The following is an 8,395-nucleotide window of genomic DNA, read 5'->3' as shown; positions in this document are numbered from 1 at the left end:
GCAGGGTGACTTGGACAGGCTGGCTGAGTGGGCAAATACTTGGCAAATGCAATATAATGTGGATAAATGTGAGGTTATCCACTTTGATGGCAAAAACAGGAAGAAAGATTATTATCTGAATGGTGGCAATTTAGGAAAAGGGCAAGTGCAATGTGTCCTGGGTGTCATGGTGGAACAGTTGCTGAAGGTTGGCATGCAGGTACAGCAGGTGGTGAGGAAAGCTAATGGCATGCTGGTATTCATAGCAAGAGGATTTGCCTATAGGAGTAAGGATGTCTTGCTGCAGTTATACAGGGCCTTGGTGAGGCAGCACCTTGAGTATTATGTGCAGTTTTGGTCTCCTAATGTGAGGAAGGACATTCTTGCTATTGAGGGAGACCAGTGAAGGTTCACCAGACTGATTCCTGGAATGGCAGGACTGACATATGAAGAGAGACTGGATTGACTGGGCTTGTACTCACTTGAATTGAGAAGGATGAGAGGGGATATAGAAACATATAAAATCCTGATGGGACTAGACAGGGTAGATGCAGGAAGAATGTTCCCGATGTTGGGGAACTGCAGAACTAGGAGTCACAGTCTAAGAATAAGGGGTAAACCATTCAGGACTGAGATGAGCGGCACAGTGGCACAATGGTTAGCACTGCTGCCTCAAAGCGCCAGGGACCCCGGTTCGATTTCCAGCTTGGGTCACTGTCTGTGTGGAGTTTGTACATTCTACCCATGTCTGTGTGGGTTTCCTCCGGGTACTCCGGTTTCTTCCCACAGTCCAAAGATGTGCAGATTAGATGGATTGGCCATGCTAAATTACCACTTAGTATCAGAGGTCTAGCTAGGATAAATGCATGGGCTTATGGAAATAAGGCCTGAGTTGGATTGTGGACGGTGCAGACTCGATGGGCCGAATGGCCTCCTTCTGCACTGTAGGGATTCTATGAGGAAGGCTTCTTTACTCAGAGAGTTGTGAACCTATAGAATTCTCTACCACAGAAAGCTGTTGGGACCAGTTCGTTAGATATGTTCAAGAGGGAGCTGGATGTGGCCCTAGGGGCTAAAGGGATCAAGGGGTCTGGAGAGAAAGCGGGAGTGGGATACTGAAAATGCATGATCAGCCATGATCATATTGAATGGTGGTGCAGGCTCAAAAGGCCGAATGGCCTACTCCTTCACCTATTTTCTATGTTTCTATCCCTAATAGCCGTTGAGAAGGTGGTGGTGAGCCACCTTCTTGAACTGCTGCAGCCCCTGTGGTGCAAGTATATCCACAGTGCTGTTAGGAAGGGAGTTCCAGGATTTTGACCCAGGGACAGTGAAGGAATGCCAATATAGGTTCACGCCAGGATGGTGTGGTGTAGAGGGGAGCTTGCAGGTGATGGTGTTTCTATGTGTCTGCTGCACTTGTCCTTCTAGGGGGTGTAGGATGTAGATTTTTAAGCCTTCTTGCACTGCTGCACTGTGTGTCAGTTTTTTTTATTTTCACTCCATTCTTAAAGGATACAAAGCCAATGTTCAGAGTGGACCGGGCAGACCCAAATCCATTCCTGGCTTGCACCAAAAACCAAATTCAAATTGAATCCAATTCATGGTCCCCACAAGAGAGACAAACAAGATCCAAACCATGGGAGTGAATGTTTAAGGTGGTGGACAGAGTGCAAATCAAGCGGGCTGCTTTGTCCTGGATTGTATCAAACCTCTTTACTTTTGTTGGAACTGCACTCATCCAAGCAAGTGGAGGGTAAATCATTACACTCCTGACTTGAGCTTTGTAAATGGGAAACCAGCTTTGGGGAGTCAGGAGATGAGTTACTCACCGCAGCACTCCTAACAACTGAGTTGCTCATGGACACAAGTATTTGTATGGCCGGTTCAGTACAGTCTCTAGTCAATGGTAACCCCAAGGATGTTGACAGAGGGGAGGAATCAGCGATGGTAATGATTGAATGTCAAGGGGCAATGGTTAGGTTCTCTTTTATTGGAGATACTCATTGCCTGGCACTTGTGTGGCACAAAGTCAGTTGCCATTTATCAGCCCAAGCCTAAATATGAAGAGTCATATGGACACAAAACGTGAACTGTTTTTCTCTCTCTGCAGATACTGCCAGACCTACTGCATTTTTCCAGCATTTTCTGTTTTTATTACAAGCTTGAATGTTGTTGAGGAGTTCTTTCAGCTGCTGCTCATAGGTTCATCTGCACATGTTTAAGGAAGGACATTATCTGGGGTGGCAAGGTCCAAAATGGCAGCATTGGACACTGACCGATGTTACGATCCACCTACTTTGCATAGTTTTGGTTCTTGCTCATAATGCCCGCATTCAGATGGTCTTTGGCACAAACCATGCCAGAAGTCAAACCACCGGTGCTAGGGAACTGAATTTTGCTTTTGAAATACTGCTAGAAAATATTAATAAATGGAACGGGAAACACAAAATGGAGAAAAATAAAGGCATTGTTAATGCAGTAACTTTTTCTGATGTGAATGATCTTGAAAGATCAAAAAAAATCACAAATAGGAACATGGACAGTGCTGCATTTGCAACACCTGGAAGTAGGATGTGCATAGATTCAGAAGAGTTTCTAAGTACTCCATTTGCTTGTAATCAGAATGGCATTGTTATATCATTTGCATTGAAATGCACCGTATGCTGCTTATTGCTATCTTGGCAAAATCTTTGAATGATTTTCCTTTGCAAGTGCAAAGAATGGCTACAGACGGATGATCTTAAGATATCACATGTGCTGAAACAGGTAGGTATATATGTGTATAACACATAGGCTGGAATTTTACCGGCACACCCGCCCCTGGAGGCTCGGAGAACGGCATTTTCTGTTGGCCTCGGGCGGGATTGTACGAACCTCGGGTGGACATGCTGGTAAAATCCCGCCCATAAAGTTTATTTATTAGTCACAAGTAGGCTTACATTAACACTGCAGTGAAGTTACTGTGAAAAATCGCCTATATATATTGTGTACAAAGAGCAATGCAGCAGGATTTTAAAAGTCCAATAAAGAAGCTGTTGAGGAAATAGAAGGTTATATTAACATACCTATTCATATCTTGCCAGAAGTTGAAATACATCACACAGAAAGAAAAGGGAGGAGATCTCAGAAATCTTTCAGATAAGTTATACTAGTGGGATGACAATAGGTAAAACAAGCATGTTCCACAGACAAGTATGCTGAATGTTTAATAGTTGGAGCAATATACAGAAGAAATAAAATAATAATGCCAAAGAACTTATTTTAAAATGCTGCAAAAAGATTTATGCGAGAAATGGCACAGATATTTTTTTAGTGAGCATAAAAGCTCATGAATAGATCAGGATGTTGCTTATCTGGTAGCAAATTGCTTGTTCCACTTAAAATAGGTCAACCAAACCAATAAGTGAAACCACTGAATTCTCAGTCAACACTACAGTGAAAGATTGTAACCATCTTTTTAGCACTCCTTCCTTGGTAGTTACAGACTACTGCTCAACTTCCCCAGGGATATGCACGATACTTAACACCACTAGCAAAATAACAATAAGTTGCTTGAAAGCTGGTTTTTCCTTCCATGGGACACCAAATGAGATATTTGACGACAATGATCTGTTTGATCATTGGTTGAGACTCCCTAATGGTTACAGCCTCAGTAGGTGCTTCAAGATTCCATTTCTCATCTTTTTCGCTGACGTAACCAATGATTCATATTGTACAATGTACATAATGACTGATGGCAGTCGTATAATGACTCATCCAAATTCACCCAGGCAACCGTCTACAGTAATTTGTTTATGATTTGTCTCTACGTTCAGAGTTTTTGCAGAAACAGAGTACCACACCTATACATGAGACAAATTAGACAAATTATGCGATGAACCACAGGGAAAAACTTCCATGCTGGATTTGGCACAATTTCAGGATATATTCAGTGCAATTAAACATTTGCAGCAGGAAAATGGGACAGAAGCCATTTACCTCACCAAAACTAACCCATTCAACTTCCTTGCATTTTTCTGGCCAGTCAAGTCCAAACTAGCCCATTTAAATATATGATAATGAGGGTCAGTGGTGCTCAGGCTCTGAGTTTCCTGCTTTTGCGCTCACAAATCACTCAAGGTAATTTAAAATGATCATTAACAAGGAGCAGCTGTTGTCAGCAACAACTAAGTCGTGCAGGAGTGAGGTGTTTCAGAGCCTGGAGAAGGTGGAGAGTTTCGCTCGCAGTTTCTGCAACTGGGAGCTGCATTTTGTTTTGCCATTCTGCCTGCAGAGACCTGTAATTGCTTTTCACAACTTGTGACACTGTGAGATCAACAATGAGATTTTAACTCCAACCCCCACCAATGTGGATTTTGCAGGAACAGGTGTGCTGTTCATTATGGTCAAATCCTCATAAATTTTGATCCAGTATTCTCAGCATTCAAGGATATATACCACCTACCCTGAGGATTGGTTTATTATGATCAGTCCAGGACCTTCATTTTATTTATATCAAAGTGCCAATTTTCCCTGAATTAACTCGTTTTAGGATGGCCTATCATCTATATCTGCCTATTTGGAGGTGGTAAATATAAAGTTTTAAAGTTTATTTTGTTAGTGTCACAAGTAGGCTCACATTAACACTGCAATGAAGTTACTGTGACAATTCCCTAGTCGCCACACTCCGGTGCCTGTTCGGGTACACTGAGGGATAATTTAGCATGGCCAATGCACCTAACCAGCACGTCTCTCAGACTGCAGGAGGAAACCGGAGCACCCGGAGAAAACCCACGCAGACATAGGAAGAACATGCAACCTCTGCACAGACAGTGACCCAAGCCAGGAATCAAACCCAGGTCCCTAGCACTGAGAGGCAGCAGTGCTAACTACTGTGTCGCCTTGTAGTAGAGTGTAGAGTTCTGTTCAATAGGGCAGAGTTTCAACAGGGCAGGACTTCTGCATATGTTTCTTTATGTGTCTGCTTTTGCGTTGGGTTCATAACCATTTTCTTGGATTAGGACTCATTAAGAATGCACCGTGGTCTCCTAGCAGGAGCAAGCTTCCCAGTGCAAAGGAAAAAACTATCAGCATTGTGGCACACAAAAGATCCAGCAAGTGGTGTTAGAAAATCAGAGGCACCCCAAATATCTGCAACAAAGGCCCACTGAAGACCTCAGTGGAGACAACGTGGGGCGGGAGTATTCAATAAGTAAATCAACTGGAGAAGCGGGGAGTCCAAGTTGCCACAAGGCCAACTCCATGTGTGGAAGCAGCTCAGGATAGTTACCGTTGTTTTCCTATAAATGTTGGACCGCTGAGGTTCGGCTCCTAAAAAACCTGAGCAGGATGGTTGACGCTTCCTCAGCCAAATCCAGGAACAACTGCCTCTTCATTTTTCAACAGCATCCTGTTGCTCATTTGTGCTCAGTGTGTCACCATTCGCACTCCCTGTCATCTCATTACTACAGGTACTTACTCCAAGTGTGGGTCTTTTGGTAACTTTTTGGCAACAAGAAATGAATGCCAGCAGACATAAATTGGGAGGGAGGTAGGTGACCCAGAAGTAGAGGGATTAGGTTCTTCTTGGTTCTTGACATCACCTTATTACTGTGGTACTCCAAGGAGCGAAAAAAGAGAGTGATTAAATAGATAAACAAGGTGTTCATTAGTCATAGCGCTTTCAGAACAAGATGTGGGCGTAAACATTTAAAATACATTGAGATGCAAATGTGCACTGGAGCAACAAGAACTGAAGGAACTCCCCCACCCCCGCACAACACCCCCTACTCACAGCTTCCTCATATGCCTGCCCAAGAGTTCCAGCATGTTTTTCTTAAATGTCATGAGAGACCTGAGGATTCCAGCTCCACCATCCGTGGCAGTTCATTCTCTGAATGTGGAATATTTCTCCTTTAAGAACAAAATAGAGTATATGAAGGCTTTCTGCTCAAACACTGTCTGTCTGGCCTGCCTTCTAAGCTGTTGCATCTGCATTGGATTTCCTTCCTCCCCTGCAGAGGTCAGCCTCCAATGGAGGATGCAAATAGTGCTTGGAGCCCCCTATTCAGTATTAAAATTAAGCTGACCCAGGAAATGCAACGGGGTCAGAGCAGGGTCACCGATCCTATAGTCGGGTAATCCTGCCATGGAGGGAAATCCAGCCCTTTTGTCTCATTGGATGTCTGGGTAAGCAATCTTAAAAATAAATCTTCACCAATTTTCTGCACTCCTGATTTCCCTTGGATTGATTTTGTACAGTTATATTTGATACGTCCCAGCGTTGAAATGTTGGAACTGGAGTGCAGCAAGTGAAACCACACTTAGTGAAACCATGGAAGGGTCAATCTCACATGATTTCCCAAGTTGACATATTTACTAATAGGAAACTCCCTACCCGGATTGGGCCTGTCAGCAGGAACTCACTGCCTGCAGTCAGGTCAGGAAATGGTGCACTTTTGCAGTTCTTAAAGGCTGTGACTGCTGATTAAACAGAGTGTGTATTACTTGTTTTTCTACAAACAATGACACTTATGAGACATCTGCAAAATGTTGCAAACCACTGATACCCCAAATGAAGGTGCTTCTGAAAGAAGGGCAGGAAAAGAGGGTCTCCATTGTACTCTCCCCTCAGGAGAAGTGTTCACTCAGCTTGGAAAGATCTGGCCTAATGAGTTAAAGATGTGCCCAATGCCCAAAGGACAAAGGAGCAGATGAAATAAAGTTTAATAGGCTCAGGAAGTCTGCCAAATTAAGGGTATGCAGTCTTTCCTAATATCATGGGCAAAGTATGTAGGCCATAAAGTTTACACCATAGCTGAGGTTATATGCTAACCCCTCAGAAAACAGCTCTAAGCAAATTTGACGTACATTCTATACCACAGCACTTTACCATTGCCATTTCAAATTGAAACTTTTTTTGCATCTGAAAAGGTGAGTCATTATTCACCCACAGGCTAGGATACAGGGTGGACAGGAGAGTGTTATTGTGAATGTCCTTCATACTTACCTCAATGACAGATGAAAGTTGTGTGTTCCTTTGAACTGACGCATTCTGAGGCTAGAGAACATTGAGATTGAGCCAGAGTGAATGTGGAAGCCACTCTTAAGTTGACGAATGTAACCACAGAATCCCTACAGTGCAGAAGGAGGCCATTCGGCCCATCGAGCCTGCACCGACCACAATCCCACCCAGGCCCTATCCCCATAACCCCATACATTTAGCCTAGCTAGTCCCCCTGACGTTAAGGGGGCAATTTAGCATGGCCAATCCACCTAGCCGGCACATCTTTGGACTGTGGGAGGAAACCGGAGCACCTGGAGGAAACCCACACAGACACGGGGAGAATGTGCAAACTCCACACAGACAGTGACCCAAGCCAGGAATTGAACCCGGGTCCCTGGCGCTGTGAGGCAGCAATGCTAAGCACTGTGCCACCATGCCGTCAAAAGAATTACAGTGCCTGAAAGGTAGAATTGAGCTACTCTGACACTAGACAGCTGCAGGTTTGAAGCCTGCACCCCAGACCACTGAGGGTCATCCAGGCAGTATTTTTTATTCACTCACTTATTGATGTGCATTCCAGCACGTGATCATAACATGCATGCCAGTTATGTGAACATTGTTTGAAAGAATTGTCCTGCAGCATTCTAACATATATCGTTCAGCTGTTTCTGTGGGTAACCCTAAGTATCAGCCTCCAGGTGGCAACAAACACAGCATCACACAGCATCCTGGGCTATCATTCTATCCACAACAGCTACCTACATCAAGCCTGAGGAATGTCGACAGATGTTTCAATGCCAGATAAATCACAGATGAACAGGAGCATGTGCCCAGGGAGAGCAGGAAACCGCAGGCCGAGACGTTAGTCAGCTTCACCTCAGGGTGTAAGAATATGGACCTCGCTGGGCCTGAATTTAAATGTTAGGAGGAAATATCAACATTAACTATCTTGCTGTCATTTTACGACCAAGAACCATGAAAAACATGGCAGCAAATGTGAAGGAGTCCATGACTGTATGCCTGTACTGTGAAGCATGACCACTTGTCTGAAAGAAGCACACTCAACTTCAGGAGCAACTGCAGCAGACCTCCAAGTTATGGAGGCCTTTCACACACTTCAGGAAGTTCTTTTGAATGTTATAATGAAGGACTTGATCTCATCATTTGGCTTCAGCTTGGTGAGTTGCACTGTCCTCATTGCTGTTTGATGTCTGCTAACACAGATGCCCAGACACGCTGAGGCACAACCCAGCAGCAGAAGCACGGCTGCAACAGGCTGCTAGCTTTTGGGACAATAAACCATCTGAAGCGGCCCGTCTCTCTTGCTCAGTCAGTACGTGTGTTATAAAATGGGCAGGTGCCATGCAATGTGCAGCAAAATATCACAAGCTTGGCTATCCTGTTGTGCTGAATTGTAAGACACCATTG

The 8,395-nt window shown here is 44.2% G+C and overlaps 1 non-coding gene across 1 annotated transcript; it reads right to left on the bottom strand.

Moving 5' to 3' along the window:
- Nucleotides 1-7,421: 7,421 nt before the first annotated feature.
- Nucleotides 7,422-7,508, bottom strand: trnastop-uca (transfer RNA opal suppressor (anticodon UCA)). Its single transcript has one exon. It is a non-coding gene; the product is annotated as a tRNA-Sec (tRNA).
- Nucleotides 7,509-8,395: the final 887 nt, after the last annotated feature.

This window comes from Mustelus asterias, chromosome 2, assembly GCF_964213995.1.
Source record: "Mustelus asterias chromosome 2, sMusAst1.hap1.1, whole genome shotgun sequence".
In the NCBI taxonomy this organism is placed as follows: Eukaryota; Metazoa; Chordata; class Chondrichthyes; order Carcharhiniformes; family Triakidae; genus Mustelus; species Mustelus asterias.
This window is presented reverse-complemented; position numbering and strand designations above follow the sequence as displayed.